The 27,485-nt window shown below is 39.3% G+C and overlaps 1 pseudogene; it reads left to right on the forward strand.

Annotated features, from left to right (window-relative positions):
- Positions 1-4,884: 4,884 nt before the first annotated feature.
- The window catches only part of LOC149163654 (uncharacterized), a 185,326-nt pseudogene continuing 162,725 nt past the window's right edge, over positions 4,885-27,485 (forward strand).

Here is a 27,485-nt window from a genome sequence, read left to right on the forward strand (position 1 = left end):
AGATACAAAATATCATGAGGATAATCTTTCAACTCATAACTTTCTTTACCAACTATTTAAGAAGTAGTAAGTGAAGGAATAAATGCTATAGTAAAGATGAATGCGCTAGCTGTCCAATTTATCAGAGGAGTTTTGACTTTCTGGACTGAATGAGTCGGCTACTTGTTGCGCATTTATTCTACGTGTGCTGCCATGTCGCTAGTATATTGCTTGTTGATGTCTTTGTCTTTGTCTTCATCATCGATGCTCGGCTTCTTTGCATTTATTGAGCTATAGTGATCACTCCGTTTCTGCCTTGTACCGCCTTTTCTTCCCTTTTGACAGGTGGAGCATACCATCTGTATGTGCTAACCTATAGCATACAAAAAGAATTAATAATCAAAATCACCTGAGCAATGTCTCCATCATTCCTCTCCACCAATCCTCTGTAGGTAGCTAATGCCTTTGTATTTTGATCAGTGTCTCATCAGCTTCAGTGTACCTATAAAAGTTCGGTTGGGTTTCAAAGAGATGGTTTATCTCATGTGCAATGTAGAATAGATTTTCTAATTTATCAAAGACACTCTGTCCAGATGGAGGCCCTGTTTCTTTTGATGTGCTTGAGGAAGCTGTGATTTGATTGGAAGCATAATTGTTCACCCTATTGGCATAATGCTCATGTGACAGCAGTCTTCCAGCACTGGTTACTAGGCTAGGTAGCCCTCTGCTCTGTAATGCTGTGATCTTTATTTTGAACTCATCCACCTCTGCTTGCATCTCTTGGCACTTTCTTTCCAAGGTCTGCACAAAGTTACTTAGGGTCAACACCATTTTTACTAATAAGATAGTATCAGTCCTATTTCTGATTCCTAATGTTGCCAACTGCGCCTTGGTGTGAGTGTTCAGAAATTGGATCATCCTATTAGCTTGCTCAGGCATATTACCAAACATGCTCTAGCCTTTTGATTTTCAAATTGAGCTATGGCTATCAAATCCATTTACTCATGCATGGTTTCAATGGATTTCCATTGGTCTGTAATGGATTGGCCAATCTTGGCCAACATAATTTTCTTGATATCAGCTAGAGTTCTATCAAAGTGAGCTCTTTCTCCAGTTCTTTTATCCTTTTTTCCAGGGCTTTTACTTCCCTTGTCTTCTCAGCTACCTCCTGCTTTGACTTGTCATATTTTTCCTCAATTTTAGCTAGCTTTTCTTTGGTTTCTTTCAATTCCGCCATTTGCAATTCCAGGGCTTCTATTTCTTTCATCATATTGTCCATTCTCAAGCTGGTGCCTTGCTCTACAGGTGTTGTAGTAGTTGCTGAAATTGGTGCTGAGCTTGAGGTACCTGCTTCTGATGCTGGAGTAATGGGAGGGATTGTTGTGGTGGCCGTAGGAGGAGCAGCTGTAATGATATGAGCCATTTGAATTGGCTAAGAGGCCAAATCTCCCTGTCTTCCCTGTAACGATGCCTTCAAGGCACTCTCTGTCTATACCAACCTTTTATGCAAGGTCATAAGCAAAGCTACCACATCCTGCTCTTCCTTTTGTTGTGCCACCTCTATAGTTTGAGGATGCAATGTAGATGGCAGCTTGATTTGTCTTCTAAGGGTGGCTATGTCTTCATCCTTCTTTTTTATCAAAGCTTGCACACCCTTGGGATCAGTGGGATCATGTCCCAGCTCTATAATGATCTCCTCCAAGGACTTGATTCTATTGTCCTTGGCCTGTGATGAAGCTTTCTCCAATTCTAGTTGGGCAGAAGTGTTGTGCAAAGAGTTTTTCAATCTATGGGCTAGCAATGTTTTATCTGCCAAGGTAGAATATACCATTTCCCCAGTCTTCTTGTGCAATTCAATCTGGTCCATCGGATGGATATCTTTGGCGAACACTTCCAGGTTGGTTTTAATATAGTCAGCAGCTGATTAGGGTTGCTGCATTGTAGGTCTGAAATGAATAAGAGTCATTTTTCCTTCCAGGATGTCATAGGCTGACATAAGCCTTTGCTGATTGGTGGGTTCCATCCTTGAAAATTGATTGTATAGCTGGTACCTCACTGGCTCATTTCTAGCCTTGATCTCAGTAAATGCCTTTTTGATGTCAGAGCCCTGTCGGCTCTGTTGGCTGGTGGATGTTACCTCCACCCCCTGTTGTCTCTCTTGCTCCTGCTGAAAGGAGCTGGCTGATGTCTCCATGCTTGGGGGAAGTTGCTGTTCTGTTTGCCCTTCTGGCATTTCCTCTTCTGAAAATGGATTCAACCTCTGTCTCTTTCCCCTTGTTGCTCAGTAGATGTTCCTGGAGGGGTTTCTTCTTGTCTATCCCTTTTCTTTTCCCTTTCCTCATTAAGAGGTGTCTGTAATATTGGGATTTCTATCACCTTTTCTTGAGTAGAAGGGTCTTTCCCTTGACTTTGTTCATCAGTAGAAGTAGGCCGATCTGCCATCGTTTCTTGTCGTTCCAAATATTCTACTTGCTCTTCTGAATGCTGCACCCCTTTACATTTATCTATGGTCACTGTTGGGGCACTTACTTGGGCAGGTTTCTGGGAGGCAGTGGCAGATGAAGTACCTTCTCCAAGATGTCGAGGGGCTGTGAAAAACACTTGTCCAAAAGATTCCAAGTCAACTTCTTTTTCAAGATCTTTGATTGCTTTTTCTGCTATCTCTTCCTCAGAAAATTCTTCAACTAGAGTGCCCTCTACCCATTCTTGTTGATTAGCATGTTGTTCAATTTGAGGGATATTGAAGTGTTGATATGCTGCAAGCCTATATTTGATCCTTTTAAGGCTTACAAAGTGATTGGGGTCATATGGTGCCCAATAAAAGCTTGTTTTTAGTAACAAAAAAATTTTCAACATTTTGTCTGCCTCCAGCCAGGCTTCTTCTGTCTTATTGAAAACAAATGGGCCCAATTGATGCCTAATCTTGAGCTGTGCCTTTTTTCTTCTGCCATAAAAATGAATCATATCTGCATTACCAAATTGCCGGAAGTATTCCAAGGCAAAGAGTCTCATGGGGACATATTTGGGCAGTCTGTAAGCGGCCAATTTACAGGCATAAATTCTAATTACTGTGTGGTTTTGGTAAAAATACTAGTCACCAATGCTGTAGCTTTTGGAAAGTTGCAGGATCTTTTGCATCTCATTAGTGAGTCTAGGAGGATGAGTTCTCATCAGTAAGGAGGAAGCTGGGTGTATAAATAGGTCAATAAACTCGTAGTAGGTATATGAAGAATAATAAACATGGTGGCAGACTGATGACCAAAATATTACAGACCTTTGCTCCCCCTTGGCATCTAATTGTCTGAGGAAAACTAGGAAACTATCAGGCTGATAGTACAACAACAAGTGATATATGTAGGAGGTATGTTTGAACACCCTTTCTATCTCCAGGTTCATGAATTGCTCATGAATCTTATTAGCTATAAAGGTGGCATAATCATACTGGACAACAGGGGGTTGTCATGGAGCAAACATGGACAACATTACTAAAGTTGTCTCATTAACCTACTCACTGGTATTGAATCCTAAGATGTAGGATATGATGTCTACTAGCATTCTCCCTGTTTCATTAAACCATACATGCAGATAAGGAGGAGGCTGTCGGGGCTGAAAATCTGGTTGCATGAACAGCTGGGAAATTTTTGTGATCTCTGAGCTGGGCAGCTTGGCACCTTGGTCAAGGAGAAGTTTCATGGAGAGAGGAACCAGAGGCTTTGTTGGCTCAAAGTTCAGCATCCTGTTTATGGCTTGAGGGGTGATGTGAAACAAAACAGTCCCAGATGGAGCCAAAACTGCTCTTTGAGTGGGCTCATAATTCTGACAACACTGATGGATAAGGTCAGGGAATACATTTACTTGTGGGAGATAATAAATTGGCAGATTGGACTCCCAGATACCAAGGATATCAACATTGCTCCTGTATCTTTTTCTTAACTCACAAAAGGTTTCAATGTGATATTTGTTAGTCAGTTCCACTGTTTCCTTCATTTGATAATCCCTGTCAGCAAGGGGCAGCCATTCCAGGTTCCTATGTGGTGCATTCAAGGGGGCAATATTTAATGCTGTGGGAGTGGCCATTTTGAGGTTTATCTGTGTTTATCCTTGGAAACAGGATTAGTGCAACAACAGGCTGATGAAAGAGCTTCTGAGGATTTGCAAAAGAGCTGTAGACTGAGTTTAAATGAGGCAATGGTCTTTACTGCCTATATTTTATGACAAAGAGGTAATTTTTGTAGAGTTTTGATAGGTCTTTCTTTTCTTTGATGAATTCACAGGGATTTAAAGACTGTGGGCAAACTGCAGAGGGAAAAGGGGATTATTTTAGCCCAATGACTGAGGTTTTTTGTAGTGGAATGTAGCAAAGGGGACAATGCACGGGTAATACGAAAATTCTGCCAGCAGCACTCAGTTAGAAATGATTTTCTAATGGTGAATTTTGCAAATGGTCGCGGGTTTGCATGATTTCCTTTGAACAAGGGGTTACTCAGTAAATTTTGGGTAGCATTCAGGTGTTGCAGAGCCTTAAATTTGGCAATTTGTAGGTACTCAAACAAGTGAATTGAAGAAAATGCCAAGAATGGGGGTAAACATGCGAAATTTGGCAAATACTTGGTTTTAATGGCGCCGAGGGCAACTGAGCTGGTGCAATGGAGAACAATGGTGGTGAATTCGTAGGCGGCAGGGGCTCAGATGATTGAATTTGCACTTGGGTGGATAAACAACGTAAAACAGCATGCACAGAGCTCCCAAATTGTCCAATGAAAATGACTTACAATGGTCGAAATGTGTGTTTTTATGAAAATTTTGGCATATTTGGCGCTTTTGGCGCTTTTCTGCGATGACATCAGCATGACATCATCGGCGGGTCTCGGGTACGACAAGGTGATGTGGCAGTTGACTGGGGCGATGACGTGGCACAGGACACAGTGGCAGGATAGGGACGCAGGCAGACGAGGTGGCGGTGACACGGAGCAGCGGCAGGTTGATGCGGAGGTGACGTCATGGGGACGTGGCACAAAGACAGAAGGCGGTAAACGGTTTTATCGGACTACCTTTGGTATGGGGGCGGTATATGTTAGAGCCCTCCTGACACAATCAAAAGTGGACATGCCTCTTTTGTACGACGGGAAAACCGCCGTGCTATCAGACGCTAACTCCCGTACGTAGGGGCGGCTCCAAAATCAACCTGGGCCGTCGGATTTGCAGGGCACAGATCAACGGTTGACGAGATGCGTACATGGTGGAGTGATACGACGTGGGGACCCGCCTGCATATTTTAATATTATTCAGAATATGGTGGGGGAAAACTTTGGTTAAGTGGGTTTAGGGTTATGCGTGCCAGAGTTTAATGTTTAATAAACATTTAAACACCAAACTTTTAAAAATGAATGTGGAGGGTGTAATAACAAATTTTAATGAGCGAAGAGGTGGGAAACGGTTGTTAATTTAACCAGAGGTTACATTAACTCCAGGTTAGGACGCGGAAAGGTTCATATTAGTCCCAAATCGACTAATATCTCCCAAGACTATGTTACATAGCTATAGTGCTATAGGGTAGGATATGTAATACTTTTTGGGATTTTATATAGTTTTTTGTAGCAATAGGGATGGGAAAGTAGTTAGGGAGCTATATAATTGAATTAGAAGCTAATATGAGTTTGTGAGATGAAAGAGTAGGGGAGAGGATAACTTTATGAACTGAAACTTAGACATAGGAAGTGAATGGAATGTAAAGGAGTGATTTTACACAAGAAATATGGCTTCTTTTCATTGAGAGAGCCAAAACTTGACTTGATATTTTGCAAGACTGAGGTGAAAGCAGGACTTGTTGGGCAGATCCCAAGGTCCTTGAGGGGATGTTAGTGAGTGATTTATGGGGGTTGAAAGGGGAATTAGACATGCTTCCAAAGTTCTGCCACCAAACAACTGCTTTGACACTTCTGTCATTGATGAGACAAGTTTTGTTTAACCATACAAAAAAGAGATCAAAACCCTGCTTCTGCAACCTCAAACTACCTACCCAGCCTAATACACCTAACATTTTTTCTTCCTCTTGAATGGGTGCACTTAGACTTGCAAACCCTGATTATCCCCTTTTCTTTTGACTGCCCTCCTATCTAAACCTACCCTTATTTCTTCCAAGGGCCCAGATTAGGCAGTTGGGCTCCTTCATTTCTCTGCCTATCTACTCATCTGCCAAGCTTGAACTGTTTGGACAGGTATTCATTCTCTAGTCTAGAACAAGCAATTTAAAACATGGCATGGTCCAGATTGAACTATTGGGCCATCCATCAAGCTAGTAGTGGCATTTTGGCTAGCCACTTTCCTGGTCTTTCTTTGGGGTTCATTTCTATCATTTTTTCTGACCAATTTACTCTTTTTACCCTTTAATAATTCTTCTAGGGCATACCCTCTTTACATATTTTAATTTTCTTCTAATGCTCTTACAAAATATGGAACCTTTGCAGCATGAAAAGATGAACATATTTGGCACTTCCCAGGTCAATCATGAAAAATGAAACCTATTGGTATAGGAACCTAACAGTGGCTCCACTTGGGGATGGCCTTTCCTTGTGAAAGGCCAAGAACAGCAGGTCAGATAGCCTTATTTTTCAACTTTTGTTGTAGCCTAAAACTCCCTTCTCTTGGAGACCAATGATCTGAATCTTTGTAACCTGCATGTAGTACCTTTTTGAGCTGCTCTGTGCAAAACTACAGCTCAATATTTGCTGATTTTTCTGATTGCTTATCAACATCTTTAGCCTTCCCAAGTCCTTTTCTTGATTTCTTATGGTGGACTCAAAATGCACATCAAAAGGTGATGCAGTTCCCTGATTTCTCTTCAAAATTTGTTGCATTTGGTTCCTTATCTAACCGCTGTAAATAAAAATGCTTGAAGTACAAATATTTATGTACAATATATAGCTATGTTGTGTTCATCAAAGGGGATCAAAATAATGTTTGAGCATTCTCCCATTGACTGGGCCTTCTTCAGTATTTGTGCCATCCAAACTTTTCAAAAAATAAGTGTTATTACCTTGTACAACTTGAATAATATATGGCCCCTTCCATAGGAAATCAAACTTGCCATGTTTCCCTTTATCTTCCCTCCTGGAGTCCCATCTCAACACCTTGTTTCCTATGAAGAAATATTCAGCTTTTGTTCTTTTATCAAATATCTTCTTGAGTTTATCTTGTAGGACCTAGGTTCTCTGATATACTTCTTCTCTTGTCTGCTGCAAGTGAATAGTTTGATTGATCCTTCTTTGAATATCATTAGGCTCTGCTTGTATCTCTTGTAGTAACTTGATCACAGGGATTCCCAAAGATGAAGGAAATCTGGCCTCCATTCCATAAACCAATTCATAAGGACTTATACCAATAGATCTTTTAGTGGTCAACCTGTCTACCCATAGTGCATTTACCACCTTCTTATGACAATTCTTTTTGTTCTCCTCTAAGACCTTTTTGATGATGTTGATGAGGCTTTTGTTGGAGGACTCAGCTAGGCCATTGCCTTGAGGGTAATAGGCTGTGGAATGGCCCAAGGTCATGTGGTATTTGTGGCAAAATTTGATCATTTTTTTGGATTTGAAAGCAGTATCATTGTCTGTAATAATTTTATCTGGACAACCAAATCTAGACAAGATGTTTTTCTAAGAATTGCATGATAATAGAGTCATTGGCTTGCCTACAAGGGATGGCTTCTATCCACTTGGTAAAATAGTCTGTGGTAGTCAATATCCACCTGTGTTGGCCAGAGGATGAAGGGTGGATTTCACCTATGAAGTCTAAGCCCCATTGCTGAAATGGTCTTTCAGTTGAAATAGATTTGAGTGGTAAAGGTAACAGCTTTCTCTTGCCTTCAAAGATCTGACATCTATGACAACACATTACAAATTTTTTCACATCAAAAAACAGGGAGGGCCAATAAAATACAGCCCTTAGGATTTTGTCAACTGTTGATTTCCAGTATAAGTGTCCTCCACATTTGCCTGCATGAAATTCTTTGAGGACATTGTCAGTTTCATCCAATGTTAGGCAATTAAGTAAAATTCCTTCATGATTTTTCCAAAACAAAACATTGTCTATAATGCAAAACTTTGATGCCCTCATTTTCAAGAATCTCTTTTTAGTTCTAGACAACCCTGGAGGAGCTTGCAGGTTTAACAATACAAAACATATATCAGCGTACCAAGGGGATTGTAAAAGGGATTGTTTGATCTGTGGAGTCGCCATCTCCTGTTCGTTGTCCCGTTCATTGATATCAAGGGCTTGGAAATTGGTTTCAGTCATCAGTTTGGCTAGCCCTTGTCCTTTTATCAGTTTTGTAAGCTTGATTTCAATGTCATATTCTAAGATATTGGCAATCCATTTGCTCCTTTTTCCTTCAATTCCTTCTTGAGTTAAAATGTCTTTAACCACAGCATTTGGGACATAGGCAATCACATGAGAGTATAGAATGTAAATTCTAAAATCCTTGATGGCCTTTACCAGGGCATAAGCTTGCTTTTCCATGATCTAATATTATAAGGGAGCATCTCTAAGAGCTTTTCTGAATAAAGCAATGGGCTTCTCACACCCTTGGTCATCTTTTTGCAATAGGACAACATCAATTGTATGCTCAGATGCAAAGGAAAAAATAATGAAATCTCTATCAAGCCTGGGACTTGTGAGGACTGGTCTATTTGTCAAAGCTCTTTTGATGTCCTCAAAGGCTTGTTTGGCTTCCATGGTCCACTTGACTTTAGAATCTTTCTTCAGCATATTGTTTAACAGTCTTATGAGCTCGGCCAAATTAGGAATGAATCTTCTCAAGAAGTTAATCTTCCCTAGAAAAGCTTGTAGTTCTTTGATGTTTCTTGGATGAGGCACTTGAAGGATAGCTTGAATTCTGTTCAGGTCGATCCTAATGCCATCTTTTGAAATTATGTGACCTAGGAGCTTGCCTTCCTCTAGGCCAAACAGTGATTTCTTTGGATTCAATGATATACCATATTTTCTGCAAATTAGGAAAACTTGCCTCAAGTGTTCTAAGTGTTCTTGGTCTGATTTTGAAAAGGCAGTAAGATCATTAAGGTATATGACTAGGAAATCATGGATTTCTTTGGTAAAGGCTATGTCCATTGCTCTTTGAAAAGTGGACCCTGCATTTTTAAGCCCAAAAGGCATTTTCACATATTTGAAGGTTCCCCAAGGCATTGTAAAGGCAGTTTTGTCTTGATCATCTGGGTGCACTAAAATCTGATTGAATCCTGAGAATCCATCTAACAATGAGATCCTAGAGGTTCCTACTACCCTTTTTTTGGTAAGGGGTAATGGTCTTTGAGAGAGACTTTGTTCAAATTTCTTAAGTCAACACACAGTCTTATCTCTCCCGTTTTCTTCCTAGTAGGCACTAGATTTGAAATCCACTCTGAGAACCTAATTGGAGCTATGATTCCTGCCTCATACATTCGTTTAACTTCCTTTTCAATTAAGGGAAGAAGGACCGGGTTCACCCTTCTAAGCTTTTGTTTAAACAGTTTTTGATTTTCTTTCAAAGGTATAGTATGTTGGATAACTGAAATATCATAGGACTTGAGGTCCTCATAACTCCAAGCAAACACATCTTGGAATTCCTTAAAGAAGTCTATGTATTTCAATTTCTGATCAGCAGGCAAGGCTTTGGAGAGTTTTACCATTTTGGGATTTTGTGTGGTTCCAATGTTACAGTCCTCAATTTCAGCATTCAGTGGTTGTATTTTTGGCTTCCTTGAAATGTCATTTGAATCGAATAAATCCTCCAAAGGGGTTAAACCTGTGGGAAGAAAATTGTCTTTTAGTTCGATTACTTCAGCTTCTCCCTCAGCTATTTCATCAAAATATGTTTGCTTCAGTTGTTGTACATTCTTGTCATTAAAAGTAGTTGGATGCAAAATCAGACTTGCTGTTTCAGTTGATATATTCTGCTCAATTCTGTCTATCTATTTTTGATCATCCACAATGCTTGTATCAATGTTGATGCTGGAGAATTCTTCCTTCAAAGTCAGGAAGTTATTTATCTGTGTATCACTTTCAAAGACTTGTGTTACACTAAAATTTGTCACCATGACTATTTGCAGTTAGTATGGCTCCATCAACTGTCATACTATCCTCCTTGGCAAGCCTCATACCTATGCTCTCCATGTCAAACTCCAAGAAAGAGAGAAAGTCATTAAAAATCTATATATCTCTGGGTACGCAGTGTCTCTTAGCCTTACCTGCGTGTACGCACCCCAAGTTCACAATACCTGCGTACTTGTACGCTCTGTATGTAAAGCAATGGGTGCGTACTCCTGTAAAGGTCAAAAGGCGCAAGTTTCACTCCAAAAAAGTTACTTGTGGTCATTTCTGGAGCATTCTAGAAGCTTGTTTGACGTGTATGAAGCGCCTCTAGATGGTTCATGTATCCCTACCAAAGAGGAACTTATCCCATCAAGAGGGGAGCTATCCCATCCAAAGAGGGGCTTATCCCATTGATGGTGGACCTGAATAACTTCCTCTAGAGCACTATAAATATAGGCATTGGGCCAAAGGGAGAGAGGTTGAAAGCTGAACATTCCTAAGGGTAGATGCTGCTGGAATTAGGACTTCCTTGTAGAAGCTTGTGAGGAGAGATTACCATCTTTGCTTGTTTCATTTGGAAGTGGGTGAGCTGATCAGAGTAAAGGAGAACTCTTGTGGACCCTGGGAAGGACCTGCACAACACCAAGGCTTAGGTTGTAATGGTTCCTTTTGTTACCTTTTAATACAAATTAGTCCATTCTTCTCAACAATTTGTTATTTATGAGTTGTTTCATATACGCCTTGGTCTATATGTTAAATACGTTTTATTTTATGTGATATTCAGGTGCTATTTAATCATTTGATTGTTAGTGAATGCAGGTTTCGAAGGGAAGGAGGAGCTCATCCGGATCAACGAAGCTGGACTACTACAACAGCGTTGGATTACAGGTAGGATCTAAACACTTGATTTCTCATATTGTAAAGGCATATTTAGTGAAGGATTGCTCTTATTTGTCTTGTTTGTCACTAGAAAGTCTTAGGCTTCTAGGGAGGTCGGATGTGTCCGCACTAACGACTCTTTCCATGTGACAAAATGGCGACTCCACTGGGGAATCCATTGATGTGAATGTTTTTTCCTTTGTATCAAACTTTTGATCTGAGAAAAGTTATTTGTTTTCTGGTTTTTGGCTGTCTGACTATGTATTTGGGTGGGCTAGCTTAGGGTTAAATTAGATTTTAGTTTTTCTTTGTTTTGCTAGAAGTACGCAGCCTCTGAGTGGAGCACAGTGCGTACCGATACGCACTGTATCTTTGTGCACAGAGCGTACCAGCACCTGTGTAAACAGGTCGCCTGCGTACCCCTGTCAAAACTAAGAAAATTTCATTTTCCTTCTTTTTTGCCTTTTACATTTTGTTTTTAATTTGTTTTTCTGCCCAGATCCACTGGTTACTGCCATAAATCTTCACCTAAGCTAATTTCATTGGCATTCCTGCTTTAAGCTTTCATCAATTGGGTGTTTTGAGTCTCTTTTTTGATAAATTCTTAATTTGATTTCCTTTGGTCATTACTTGGAGGTTTGTCTCAGTCTTTTCACAATTTTTCATCTTTTTGCTCTTGTTTTTGTAAATTGTGTATGAGTGTTAATCGCCTTTGAGTGTTTTTATGTTTTGATCTTTGGAACTCTCACCCAATTTTCTCGACTTGCACTTGATTGGTTCTTAGATTACATTAGAATCATCTTGTGTTTGAGAATTCTCTTGCATAGATCACATTTGCATAATTAGAATTCTCATTTTCAGAATATGAATGAAAAATGTGCATAGATTACATTTGCATACTTTTCAAGTGAATTGTGCATAGATTACAATTGCATAGTTTACATTCTGAAAGATTAATCGTAGATTTAGATCAGTTTTCTTTGATTTGAATTTACAAAAAAATAAAAATAAAAAAATGGTTTGGAATTGATTTGCAGTAGTTTTTCTTGATAAAATTAGTGCATTAGAGAATTTGTTATATTTTCTCTTAGTGATCAATTTTTTGCATTGTTGGAAGTGAATGGAAACTCTCTCCTTACTTTAATTAGGATTCATCGAATTGAAAAGATCACATTATCATATTCGATTGCATTCAGTTGAGTCGGGTCATAACACCATTGGTTTCATATCCATTTACCCATTTGAGTAATAACAGCCTTAATAACACAACGCTTAATTAAAATTCATCTAGTAATTTTTACATTTCTAGGGCTCTGAAACACCAACATAGATCAGGCTAGTGTCTTGGAGTAGGAGAGTAATTAACTCTCCAAGACAGTAAAACCAAACAAGTAGCTCATCTTGTGGTAGGATAAATCTAGGTGTTACATTTATGCTCTGGGAAAGCTCCTCTTAAAGGAGAAGCACGAGACCGTGTCCGAACCAGTGAGGGGATCAATCCTCCTTCATTGGGAAAGACGCCAGATACACACGTACTACAAACAGTAAACCTCGGATTATTGTCGAGGAGCCTGGGGTCACTTGTCGGTAAACCTTGGATTATTGTCAAGGAGCCGGCAAGGGGATTGAGCTTGTTACTCTGCCCTTGCGTGCTATCAGGTCGTAGACTATTCCCCCAAGTATATTTGTTGCTGTTGGTGACCTTAGTGACCATTATCTTTAGGGTTCTACCCGAGGTGACAGTGGAGGGAAGATCCCACTGTACCTGGAGCAGACGTCGGCTAGACTCACTTGGATTTTCTGGGGGGTTCACTTCACTCGAGACGGTTAAAGTGGAGGAACTTGGTCCAGTCTATTCATTAAGCAGGTTGTCGGGGTAACTGTTCCACCCGCCACTTCTGTACTGAATTCTGCGATGTTGGATTTCATCACCAACTAGTGTTTTCGGTCCGGAAGGCTACTATTTGTGTGTGGTTTGACTCCTAGATTTGATAGTGCGTGTTAATTTGTTTGTTTTACTTTTAGAGACCATACGTGTGAATTTTGAATTTTAAGTGTTAAGTGTGAATTGTGAATTCTTAATTTTAGTTTTAAAGTGTTAATAAAATTCACTGAAGTTGAATATAATGGCAAATGTTCCTGAATTTACCAACCTAGGAACCCATCCTAATGAGAATCCTAGTACTTTTCCTTACTTTGGAAATTTTGGTCCTCCTTATATGGCTACTTTGTCATTACCTGGATTTACAATAGGTTTACCGATATGGTTATTTTCAACTTTGTTGGCCCAAAATACTCCAATTGTTCCATCTCAACCGGATGCTTCACCTCAACAGAGTTCACCATCTCAACATCACCAACCTTCTGTTGACCCTTTACCTTCTTCGCCTAATTTTTCTTCCTCCATTTCTTCCTCTTCGCCTGGTAAAAGCCTTGATGCTAGTAACCAGGTGTCTAAGAAGAAGAAGAAAGGGAAGAAGAAGAAGAAGAAGAAGAAGAAGCAAGATAAAAATGAAGTCAACCAACCAACCATGGCTGTAAGTGTTAGTTGTGTTGAGGAAAATTTCGACATGCATCGTAAACCCAAATACCCTTGCAGGCTTTGTAAGGGTGACCACTTCCTTGTCAATTGTCCTGGTATTCCAAAGGTCTTGGAAGTATGGTCAGAAAAATCTCATCAACTGTCTGTTGATCCATCAACCAGTGATAGTCAGGTTCTTGGGAAAAAGGGTAAAGTTAGGTTTCCTTGTAAGTTATGCAAAGGGAGTCATCAAACTCACATTTGCCCTCACATGGATGAATCCTCAACATTGTTGGAAAACCTTACCGTTCCACCGCAAGAATTTCCAACTGGTTACCGTAAACTTTCTCCCAACCTACCGTCAACTGATGGAGTGATTGATCTAAATTCAAGTACAGTCGATCACACTCTTCCATTGGAGAGTGAAACTCATGTCACTCAGGTTGATGATCCATTAGTTGATCAAGTGGTCGATTCAATTTCACATTCGATCGATCCCACTTTACATTTAGAGAGTGAACTTCATACCGCTTAGGTTCTTCTTGTTACATCAGATTCTTCTACGCCGGGGGGCATTTCACCTGTTTCTACAGAACCCCCTCCAAGTACTGAGGTCCTTTCCTTTGATTGGAATAGACTGACAGAACCTCGTCTTCCTTCCTCCATCCCTTTCCAAATCATTGTCAAGGCTGGTGGTAGGGACATACATTGTACTCAGGTAGATGAAGGTGCTTATGTTAGTATTTTATCCTCAACTGTTTGGAAAGCTTTGGGTTCCCCTCAGCTTGCGCCTATTACGCAGAATCTGAAAGCTTTTAACAAAACCATTAGTGAACCTTTAGGGATCCTTCCTAAGTTTTCTATTACCTTGGAAGGTAAAACTGTCTATATTGATCTTATGGTAGTTCGAGGTCCCTTGGATTTCAATTTACTCCTTGGGCGAGACTATGTTTATGCAATGAAAGTTGTCGTATCGACACTCTTTTGCATGATGTCTTTCCCTCACAATGGAAATATTGTGACTGTAGACCAGCTTTCATTCCCTAGTCTTGTTTCAACTACCAATAATATGACACCCCTAAATATTCCTGATTCTAAAGTGGTATCTACCCTACCACGGGTTAATTATGTGGCAGCTGGTCCCATGTTTTCAGTTACCGATGTAAGTGAGCCTCTTGCTGTTTGCTCATCTTCCTTTGATTTAGATCCGGTAATTGACATGGAAAACTCTATGGGATTACTTGAACACGATGTTCTTATCCCTTTTGAGTCCCTTGACATGTGTTCCTTCTAGAGAACTATTCTTCCTTCTGATGAAGACCTTTTGGAAGCCATGATCAAGGTGTGTCCATTGACATGTCTTTCTTCCAGTTGGAAGCCATGATCAATGTGTGTGAGGAAAGTTCCTTTTACTGTGTCAACCTCGTTAAAAAATGAATCAGTGTGTACGAGGATAGTTTTTTCCTGTATCAACCTAATTAAAAAATGAAACAGGCTAGCATGAGGATAGTTCTTTTACTGAGTCAACCTCATTAAAAAATGAATCAGGTAGATTTTAGGATATGTAGGTAGATTGTAGAAAGTAGGGTTTTGAGGATAGTTCCTGTTACTGAGTCAACCTCATTAAAAAATGAATCAGGTATGAGGATAGTTCCTGTTACTGAGTCAACCTCGTTAGAAAATGAATCAGGTATGAGGATAGTTCTTTTCTTGTGTCAACCTCCTTAAAAATGAAACAACTCCCTTTTCAAGTTAAATATTGAAAGTAAACCTTCATTCCATCCATCTGGTTGAATGCAATGAAGCCTAGGGGGAATGTACCTTGCTTTGCATCATTATACTGGGGGCCTCCGAACTTTTTGAGCATAGTTCCTTGTCTTGTGTCAAGCTCGTTAAAAAATGAAACAAGGATAGGTTAAGTAGGTAGATTGTAGAGAGTAGTCATGAGCATAGTTCCTTGTCTTGTGTCAAGCTCATTAAAAAATGAATCAAGGATTTTAGAGCATAGTTCCCTGTCTTGTGTCAAGCTCGTTAAAAATGAATCAAGGTTTTTAGGGTAGAGTTTTTGTTAGGTAGATTGTAGAGAGTAGTTACAAGCATAGTTCCTTATCTTGTGTCAAGCTCGTTTAAAAAATGAAACAAGGGTTTTGAGGATAGTTCTTTTCCTGTGTCAACCTCACTAAAAATTGAAACAACTCCCACAAGTCTTTCCAAGATCTTGAAAGTAAAGCTTCATTCCATCCACCTGGTTGAATGCAATGAAGCTTGGGGGGCATGTACCTTGATTTGCGTCATTATGCTGGGGGCATGCAAACTTATAACAAGCATAGTTTTTTCGTTTCAAGCTTGCGTAAACATGAAACCGAATCCGAGCATAGTTCTTTTCCTGTGTCAAGCTCGTTAAAAAATGAAACAAATCCTCCCCTAATTGAGTCGAGAGTTTGACTAGATCTCATAAATGTTTAGTTGTATATTTAGGTTAGTTATTTCAGTTTTTTACGTAATTTTAGGTCGGGTATTTCAAACGATCTCGTACATGAACCTTCATTCCATCTAGCTTCTAATTAGTTGAAAAAAATGAAGCTAGGGGGGCATGCACTCTAGCATTTATGCTTAGGGGGCATCAAGCACAGTTTTTTCTCTGTTTCAAGCTTGTGTAAAAATGAAACTACTTTGAAGCATAATTTTTCTTTGTTTCAAGCTTTTGTAAAAATGACACCTATGTCGAGTCAATTTCAGTTATTTTCAAGACTCGTTAAACTCATGAAAATCCCGAGATTATTTTGCTATCTTTCATTCTCGTAAAAAAAATGAAAATGCCGAGTTCTTTCCGTCTTTTCCTGCTCGTAATTTAAATTGAAAGTCGGCCATATGAGTACATTTTTATCATTTTTTCGAACTCATTAAAACTTATGAAAATATGAAAACCATGAGTACATTTTTATCATTTTTTCGAACTCGTTAAAACTTACGAAAAAGTGAAACCTTGGAGTTCTCTTTTAAGCCCTTTTCAGACTCCTAAAATATGAAAAGATTGTCGAGCGTTTATTTTAAACTCATTAAAACGGAATTAAAAGACGGTCCCCTTATAGCCCTTTTCTGACCGTAAAAACAGGAAAAGATTGCCGGATTTTTGTCATTTCAAATTCGATACTAGAAATAAAACGACGTGTCCTTGATCGATTTTTACTTTTCAGGTCAAAAACACTAATCATGAAAGTACTCCTTGGTCGCAAGATCAAGCGGTTCTCTCAAGTATTATTTTATACTTTTTCGGGCTTGGGAGACACAACTTTACGAAAAAGTTCAACCTAGAGTCTTCTTAAGTTTTTTCAGACTCTCTAAAAATGAAAAACGCTGAGTTTCTCCTATACTGGACTCGTTAAAATTTCACAGTAAAGGACCTGTTCGATTACAAACAGGAATGGACCACTCCTTCTTAGGGTTCGAATCAAAACTAAGTTGGACTCATCCGAGCGATGAGCTTATAATCAAGCATATGTTATCCTCCTCAAGCTTGTAAAAAATAAAGAGGTACTTGCCAGAAATGGTGGGGGAAAAGAGAGAAAAATGAGCCCATTTGTTATCCTTTGTCTTAGAAGAAGCCTTATTACCACTCTTGAACACGACACTTTTCATTCACCTGGGTTGGGAAATCCTTTGCCTCACAGTTGATCAAACCACATTGAAAGCCTTTAGCCGGGTATTAACTTTGGGTCAAATGTCACCAAGCCATCTGTCGTGTCGTTATGTGTTCAAGAGGTCTCTGCAATAAAAATTCATCTGCAAAATACTCGTCATCCATTTTGACCATCCCTGAGTCAGTCCTTACAGCTACATTTCTTCAACTTGATCTATGATTTTGTGTTGTGGGCTTTCCTGCAACGGGTCGCTTTCTATCGACGTCAGCACATTATCTAGAAAGATGACCTAGGAATCATCAGTACCTTGAAGTATGCATGCATCAATGGCAGGTTTCTCGCCTTTGACGACAGTTTACATCATTGACTTTCGATCAAAGGATTCCGTGAAATGTTCGACATCAACTCATTCATTCACATCTCATGGATTGTACTGGGCACTTTGAGAACCATTGACATCACTGGTGGTCTCTCTCACGCTTGTTAACAGTTTACATCATTAACTGGTAATCAAGTGGTTTCTACCATGTTCGACATCAACTCATTTATTCGCATGGTTAGAATCGTACATGTTCGGGAAGTAGAAATGAAGACCCTGGATCTAGTTTCCACCATCCAGGCTGCGAGGAGTTTTGTATGCATTATACAGTAGACTAACTATGAACAGATGGCTGCATCCATACTGTGTCTACAAAAGTCTATGATTATGATGTACTGCAGAATCATTCCTGTATCAGAGCAGTAGATAGTCAATTAGTTAAAGTTTTCAATCTGAGTATGGGAATGCCTACCTCAGCGATGATATGATCATATATATGTATTTTGTGTTGAATACTTGCAGGTTCCGACTGGGCTCTCCACAAGATAATCCTTGAAATGATAAAGTACTTCACCCTTCCTAGATGATATGAAACCCTTATCTACTACAGGCTTCGCACTTTAGGGGGCAATCTGTTACACTAAAATTTGTCACCGTGACTATTTGCAGTTAGTATGGCTCCATCAACTGTCATACTATCCTCCTTGGCAAGCCTCATACCTATGCTCTCCATGTCAAACTCCAAGAAAGAGAGAAAGTCATTAAAAATCTATATATCTCTGGGTACGCAGTTTCTCTTAGCCTTACCTGCATGTACGCACCCCAAGTTCACAATACCTGCGTACTTGTACGCTCTGTATGTAGAGCAATGGGTGCGTACTCCTGTAAAGGTCAAAAGGCGCAAGTTTCACTCCAAAAAAGTTACTTGTGGTCATTTCTAGAGCATTCTAGAAGCTTGTTTGACGTGTATGAAGCGCCTCCAGATGGTTCATGTATCCCTACCAAAGAGGAACGTATCCCATCAAGAGGGGAGCTATCCCATCCAAAGAGGGGCTTATCCCACTGATGGTGGACCTGAATAACTTCCTCTAGAGCACTATAAATACAAGCATTGGGCCAAAGGGAGAGAGGTTGAAAGCTGAACATTCCTAAGGGTAGATGCTGCTGGAATTAGGACTTCCTTGTAGAAGCTTTTGAGGAGAGATTACCATCTTTGCTTGTTTCATTTGGAAGTGGGTGAGCTGATCAGAGTAAAGGAGAACTCTTGTGGACCCTGGGAAGGACCTGCACAACACCAAGGCTCAGGTTTTAATGGTTCCTTTTGTTACCTTTTAATACAAATTAGTCCATTCTTCTCAACAATTTGTTATTTATGAGTTGTTTCATATACTCCTTGGTCTATATGTTAAATATGTTTTATTTTATGTGATATTCAGGTGCTATTTAATCGTTTGATTGTTAGTGAATGCAAGTTTCGAAGGGAAGGAGGAGCTCATCCGGATCAACGAAGCTGGACTACTACAACAACATTGGATTACAGGCAGGATCTAAACACTTGATTTCTCATATTGTAAAGGCATATTTAGTGAAGGATTGCTCTTATTTGTCTTGTTTGTCACTAGAAAATCTTAGGCTTCTAGGGAGGTCGGTTGTGTCCGCACTAACGACTCTTTCTGTGTGACAACTTGCCAATTTTTGACATTATCTGGGACTGCAGGCCTATGTTTGATTTTAGTAGTGAAATTGTGGTTGGGTTCAAATGGTAGCTTGCATGTGCTGGCAAAGGTTGCCAAGCTATGTGCATGTAAATTGTGCTTTCTTGAGATTTTGGTGAGCTGAAATTCTAAGAAAGTGTTAAGTATTTCAATGGCTGTACCTCTGTAAGCCCTCAACCTAGGATCATTTGTGACAAAATTTCCCTTCATCTGCTATATGATTAGATCTGAATCCCCTAAAATTGAGACTTTGGTTGCACCCAGGTTTTTGATGAGCTTGAGTCCTAGCAAAAGGGCTTCATACTTGGCCATATTGTTTGTGCATCTGAAGTTTAGTCTATATGCATGACCTTCAGCACGGTCATTTTGCATGTTGTGCATCCAGACCCCTGCCCCTGCTCCTAATTTTTTTACTGAGCCAATAAACTCTAAGTACCATAAGGTTTCTTGGTTATGACTCGCATTGAGAGTTTTGGAAATTTGTTTAGTGGGAAAATTGGGTTCCTGTGAATCATATAATGTGTCATTTTTATTTATTGCATTAGTCATATTGACAATTTTTTGATCTGGATCATCAGATTTTTCATTCATGCTTTCTGGTTGTGTTGTTATCAGGAGTTTGGCATAAGTTTTGGGGCACATGTCAACATTATATAAAATGAATGAATCCATGTCGGAATGTATTGAATAGATGGGAAAGTTTTGGGGCTTTTCTTGACTACTCACCACATATTTCATCAGTGTTTCACGGTACAATCTCTTTGGCTGTCCAAAGACTGAGATAGTGGCATAGGACATGTCTAATTGCAAAGATCCTTGGAGTTTTGCACCCCATGATCTTGATAAAAGCATGCCGTACTTGGGTGGAATATTAGCTACCACCACATCCATCAGAATTGTTTTGGTTGGGTATTGGACTAAGGATACACAAAGGTCTTTGATTAGTCCTAGACACCTGACCTGGCTGGAATCAAATGAGAATAAATCTTTGTAGGGTCTTGTGATGTCTAGGTCTAGTTTTTCCATCACGGATTTAGGCATTAGGTTATGGGAGGCTCCTGAATCAAACATTGCATTGTGTAACACCTTGTCATGAATGTTTAAACTGACATAAAAAGGTGGAACTCCTCCATTTGTTGTCTTTCCATTAACTTCAGGACCAAAAAGTAATTCAGGTTGATCATCTAAAACATTTACAGCATCCCTATTGTCTGGTATTTGGAGTGACCTATTGATTTGTTGTCTGTATATCTCATGTTTGGCCAATTCAGAAAGAGGAATAGCTATTTTCAGCTTGCCAATTTCTGTTTCTAAATTAAAGGGTTTTTCTGTCTGCAGCTTTGTGTTGTGGACAACAAGCTTTTCTTTTTCAGCTGGATTTTCAATGATCTTCTCTTGATTTTGAATGTTGTTTTGAAATACCTCTTTTCTAGAGATATTTTCAGGAACACTATTTGAATTTGCTTTTGTGGGAGGACCTGTAAATGTCTGATTTTTTGTGGTCTGAACATCTGATATATTTTCCACAGTAACTTCTCTTGGATTAGGGTCTGTTCTATCAGTGGATTCTGTGAGCGCAACTTTATCTTTTACTTTCCTTGGCTGCTTAGTATCCTTGATCTTGGTAGTTTCAGGCAGATCTATGGTTCTACTTCTTAATTTGTATTGTTTAGACTGCTGCATCATAGCCTTCTCTAAAATTGAATGACTCTCCTGATATGGTTTGAAATTGATTGAAATTGTGGGCCTCTTGATCTTCTTGTGTTAGAAAGACTTGTTGTTCAATGTCTAAACCCATCAAGTTAATGTGAGGTCCTCTATTGGTTCACTAGATGTTGAGGTTTCGGCATAATTTTCTTGAAAGGGAGGTCTGATGTTCTGGTCGGGACCAGCCCTTCCAACATTCGGATTTTGATTCTTTCTAAAGTTTGGGTTTCTTGCAGTATTTGGTTGCCCTTCCCATGATGACTTTCTTTCGATGGTTTCCACCCTATCCCCAAGTCTGTCCATTCCTTTGATGATTGCATCAAGATTTTGTTCAAATGCTGAAGGTTCTTCCTTGAAAGTTGTTCTTCTTTCAGCTTTTGCTCAATTTCTTTTAGCAATTAGGTTTGCCTCCACACTAACAACTATATTCTACATATCTGCTAAGGTTGGGGGGGCTCTTTCCCTCAGTTAATATGCCATGTCAGAATCAAATCCGTCAGGGAATTTGATTAAGGCTAAGTCAGGTGGAGGTCTAAGGCTTTGAGGAATAGCATTGTAAACATTGTTGAATCTTGCACAATAATCTAGGACAATTTCTTGTGGACCTATTTTTATACTGTCATACTCTGATAGGATATGCAATGGATCCTTCTTCTTTTCCCATCTATTTACAAATTATTGATAAAGGGCATCATGATTGGCTATAGAGTTGGCAGCAAGTGCTCTAAACCAAGTCCTAACATCACCAGTTAAACTTTGGACAAAAATTTTCATTCTCACATCATCATCGTCTATCTCGTAATTCTCCAAATAGTCTTGCATTTTCTTTGTATGCTGTAGGATAGTATATGTACCTGTACCATAAAAAAAAGTGATCTTACTTTGATAATCCTGAGGCATAGGCCCAGGATTTGCATGTAACTATAAAGGAGCATATCTATTTGCCATATTTATAGGGACAAATGGGACAACAGGAAGAAATGGGACAGCTGGAACTGCAGGAAATGGAGTTGAAATATGTGCCGTGGATGGAGGGGTAGGGAAAGTGCTTTGAGAGGTGGATGAGGAAGAAGGAGAAGTAGGAGCAATGTGAGGACGGACTGAAGGTTTAGCAGGGATTGGAATATAACTTTGCTGAACTGCTTCAGGGCTAGAATCAGCAAGATCTTCTTGTTATTCTTGTTTCCTAACGATATTAGGGATTAAATTAGGATTGTCAAAAATAGCTGGAGGATCTGGGTTAGGATTTGACCTAGTATAACGAGTTTCCTTCTTTGGAGCCAGCTTCTAAATTTGTTTTTGGTATTTTTTTGGGAATATTTCAAATTAGAAGGAAAATTGTCAAATTTTTGGAACAACTGTTTACAGCTTAAAACTAGAATGAAGATTGACTGAAGCAGCTTTTATTTAATCCTATAAATGCAAAGCAAGAACAATTTCAAAGGTTTTCTGGCTGAAATTCAGGCTTCATCTGTCGTTTTAATGAATAGACAGCAATTGGAAAAATTCGTTCGTTCCCCAACGGAGTCGCCAATGAAGTTATCACTCAGGTTGTTCCCTGCCTCCTAAAGGAATACGGACGAGGTAACCACTAACTAATCTTTTAGCTGGAGGTCCTAGCCTACCTGCAACCAGAGAGGGCTCTCTCTTTGTAATATTTAGCTTTGTTTATGGAGTATTTTAGGCTAGCTATTATGCACAATTTTTGTTTTGAATTTGTTGGAGGGTAATTTCAGGTGGAACAGGAATGCAAGTAGAAAACAGTTTCTTCCATTGGGTAGATGGAGTCAGAGTGAATGAACTGGTGAAGTGTTGAAGTGCTCTTTGGGTAAAGGAGTTTGCTACAGAGCAGGGTAGTCAATTTAGGAGCAATTTTGATATCTAAAATGGTGAAATTAAGTCAGAGAATGAAAGGCACTCAAGAATCTTTCATTATGCTAGTAGGGGGGAAGTGCATGAAGATTACTAAGGAGAAATGAAGAATTCCTAAGCAATATTCAAAATGAAAGAACTAATGCAAATAGGAGCAATTAAGAATTCCTATTTATGATTAATTATGAAGAAAACATATATAGTAACTGAGATTGAACACAGAGTACCCTTAAGCAAATTCTGTGCTATTCCTCTTCTCTGCTACCAAGTTTATGGAACATACATGAAATTGCACACATAGAAAACATAAAAACACAGAGAAGAGAGACTTATTGATCCATAAAAGATGCAAGAATTCTGTAGCGCTCCTAGAGCTTCACTTCCACATTCAGATGGTTCAACATAGTGAAATTCCAGCAACCTTTGTATTATATAGCTTTGATAACTTACAGCGCAGTTCAGAAATGAAATTACCAACCCCAAATACATATTATGGGGGGGGGGGGTATTTATACAAAAGAAAGATACAAAATATCATGAGGATAAGCTTTCAACTCATAACTTTCTTTACCAACTATTTAAGAAGTAGTAAGTGAAGGAATAAATGCTGTAGTAAAGATGAATGTGCTAGATGTCCAATTTGTCAAAGGATTTTTGACTTTCTGGACTGAATGAGTCGGCTGCTTTCTACGCATTTATTTTGCGTGTGCTGCCCTGTCGCTGGTATACTGCTTGTTGCTGTCTTTGTCTTCATCATCAGTGCTCAACTTCTTTGCATTTATTGAGCTATAGTGATCACTCTATTTCTTCCTTGTACTGCCCTTTCTTCCCTTTTGACAGGTGGAGCATACCATCTGTATGTGCTGACCTGTAGCATACAAAAATAATTAATAATCAAAATCACCTGAGCAATATCTCCATCATTCCTCTCCACCAATCCTTTGTAGGTAGATGATGCCTTTGTATTTTTATTAGTGTCTCATCAGCTTCAGTGTACCTATAAAAGTTCGGTTGGGTTTCAAAGAGATGGTTTATCTCATGTGCAATGTAGAATAGATTTTCTAATTTATCAAAGACACTCTGTCCAGATGGAGGCCCTGTTTCTTCTGATGTGCTTGAGGAAGCTGTGATTTGATTGGAAGCATAATTGTTCACCCTGTTGGCATAATGCTCATGTGACAGCAGTCTTCCAGCACTGGTTACTAGGCTAGGTAGCCCTCTGCTCTGTAATGCTGTGATCTTTATTCTGAACTCATCCACCTCTGCTTGCATCTCTTGGCACTTTCTTTCCAAGGTCTGCACAAAATTCCTTAGGGTCAACACCCTTTTTACTAATAAGATAGTATCAGTCCTATTTCTGATTCCTAATGCTACCAACTACTCCTTGGTGTGAGTGTTCAGAAATTGGATCATCCTATTAGCTTGCTCAGGCATATTACCCAAATATGCTCTAGCCTTTTGATTTTCAAATTGAGCTATGCCTATCAAATCCATTTGCTCATGCATGGTTTCAATGGATTGCCATTGGTCTGTAATGGATTGGCCAATCTTGGCCCACAGAATTTTCTTGATATCAGCTAGAGTTCTATCAAAAGTGAGCTCTTTCTCCAGTTCTTTTATCCTTTTTTCTAGGGCTTTTACTTCCCTTGTCTTCTCAGCTACCTCTTGCTTTGACTTGTCATATTTTTCCTCAATTTTAGCTAGCTTTTCTTTGGTTTCTTTCAATTCTGCCATTTACAATTCTAAGCCTTCTATTTATTTCATCATATTGTCCATTCTCAAGCTGGTGCCTTTCTCTGTAGGTGCTGTAGTAGTTGCTGAAATTGGTGCTGAGCTTGAGGTACCTGCTTCTGATGCTGGAGTAATGGGAGGGACTGTTGTGGTGGCCGTAGGAGGAGCAGCTGTAAGGATCTGAGCCGTTTGAATTGGCTGAGAGGCCAACTCTCCCTGTCTTCCCTGTAACGATGCCTCCAAGGCACTCTCTGTCTCTACCAACCTTTTATGCAAGGTCATAAGCAAAGCTACCACATCCTGCTCTTCCTTTTGTTGTGCCACCTCTGTAGTTTGAGGATGCAATGTAGATGGCAGCTTGATTTGTCTTCTAAGGGTGGCTATGTCTTCATCCTTCTTTTTTATCAAAGCTTGCACACCCTTGGGATCAGTGGGATCATGGCCCAGCTCTATAATGATCTCCTCCAAGGACTTGATTCTATTGTCGTTGGCCTATGATGAGGCTTTCTCCAATTCTAGTTGGGCAAAATTGTTGTGCAAAGAGTTTGCAATCTATGGGTTAGCAATGTTTTATCTGCCAAGGTAGAATATACCATTTCCCTGGTCTTCTTGTGCAATTCAATCTGGTCCATCGGATGGATATCTTTGGTGAACACTTCTAGATTGGTTCTAATATAGTCAGCAGCTGATTGGGGTTGCTGCGTTGTAGGTCTAAAATGACTAAGAGTCATTTTGCCTTCCTGGATGTCATAGGCTGACATAAGCCTTTGCTGATTGGTGGGTGCCATCCTTAACAATTGATTGTACAGCTAGTACCTCACTGGCTCATTTCTAGCCTTGATCTCAGTAAATGCCTTTTTGATGTCAGAGCCCTGTCGACTCTGTTGGCTAGTGGATGTTACCTCCACCCCCTGTTGTCTCTCTTTCTCCTATTGAAAGGAGCTGGCTGATGTCTTCATGCTTGGGGGAACTTGCTGTTCTGTTTGCCCTTCTGGCATTTCCTCTTCTGAAAAAGGATTCAACCTCTATCTCTTTTCCCCTTGTTGCTCGGTAGATGTTCCTGGAGGGGTTTCTTCTTGTCTATCCCTTTTCTTTGCCCTTTCCTCATTAAGAGGTGTCTGTAATACTGGGATTTTTGTCACCTTTTCTTGAGTAGAAGGGTCTTGCCCTTGACTTTGTTCATCAGTAGAAGTAGGCCGATTTGCCATCGTTTCTTGTTGTTCCAAATTTTTTACTTGCTCTTCTGAATGCTGCACCCCTTTACCTTTATCTGCGGTCACTGTTGGGGCACTTACTTGGGTAGGTGTCTAGTCAATTTAACGTCTTAAATTGCTTTACATAAATTATCAATCAGGGTATCTTAAACTGATGAAGTGTGGTGCACCATATGTGCTTAGTTAACCTTTTTCTTACTTCGTTGTTTTATAGATTTTATTTTGTTTTGGGGTTTTGCTTTTGTTTGTTTCCTAAAGTGTCTAATGCAAATGGAAATCCTATTCTAAGGTCTTAAGAATACTTTTAAAGGACAAGTATGGATAGAGATTTCAAGACAAGGCCTAAGGCCTAAGTCCTTAATGGTAACTTCCAAAACTTTAGCACTTCAAAAGATCTCAAAACATGTTATTGGTGGAATTAGTACTTGAACAAAAGTGTAAATATGTAGCTACTTCAATCAAAATGGAATGCAACAACCAATCAATGAGCTAATGACTATGAAACCCAGTATCCTTGCTGCTGTATGAAAAAGAAAGTAAAACTGAACTTAAAGCAACTCAAACTCTGAAAGCAAAGCAACTAATTCATCACACTACTTCAACTCTTCTGATCCTTTACCCTTCAGCTCAATCTACCTTATGGGACACAATCATGAACAAGTTAAGCAATATGATATCTAAATTGCAAGAAATTAAATTGCATAAAGGAAACTAATCACACTACTTCAACTCTTCTGATCCTTTACCCTTTAGCTCAATCTACCTTATGGGAAGCAATCATGAACAAGTTAAGCAATATGATATCTAAATTGTAGGAAAGTAAATGAGAAAAGCAAAACTGATTGAAATAACAATGCTGGAATTAGAACTCAAAAAAAATAAATCAACAGAAGGACAATATGATTCCGTCATGTCATTAGTCATTAAAAAGCTATGTGCATTACTAACCTACAATCAACCGGTTGAACACACTTGCATGAATTAAAATTGCATGAATGAAAAATCTAATCTATCAAACTTGAAAGAAATTAAATGACATAATGAAATCAAATCAAAATTACAAATTGAAATCTACTCTACCTTACATTCTAATACGCTCCATGAAATCTACTTCACATCTCCTTCCATGTTGAGAACATCAAAGCTTTATTCAAATTCTTCAAAATTACAAAGTGCAACAAAGTTCTCCAAAACTTTCAAAAGCCATCAAGGAAGAACTACAAACTCCAAGCTAAAGAACTCACAAGATAAAAGAATAATAAGCTAAGCTCTCAAATGAAGGAGAGAGATCTCCTATTTATACAAAAAGATGAGAAGGCATCTCATTAATGAGAATCCATGAATCTCTCCCTATACCTCTAGAGTCCTAATCAAAATAGGAACTGATAAGACACATGTCTTCTTAGAGTTACAATACAATTAGGAAATGTGACACATATCCTCATGATCCCATGATTCTTTCCACTCAAATTCGAATTTGGCCTTAGAGTGCCACATAAGAGTCTTCTAGAAGCCTCCTTTCAACCTACACATGTCAACAATCTCAACCCATTTGTTAGGTATAAGCATATGCACATTATTTTCTAATGTTTAACCACAAATTCACTTAAAAGGCTTAGAAATAATAAAGATTGGAAAAACATAAAGGTGGCCTAATGATAATGAAAGTGGGATGAATGTGGTGACATAGTAGTGAAATGGAGGTGATATAATGGACATAATAGTGAAAGTGTAATGGAAATGAATGACATTGTCAAGACTCAACAACAGGTTCCTGGGAGGCAGTGGCAGATGAGGTGCCTTCTCCAAGATGCCGAGGGG

This window comes from Pinus tabuliformis, chromosome 5_1, assembly GCF_031772625.1.
Source record: "Pinus tabuliformis cultivar Carrire ecotype Pingquan chromosome 5_1, CPIR1, whole genome shotgun sequence".
NCBI classification, from domain to species: Eukaryota; Viridiplantae; Streptophyta; class Pinopsida; order Pinales; family Pinaceae; genus Pinus; species Pinus tabuliformis.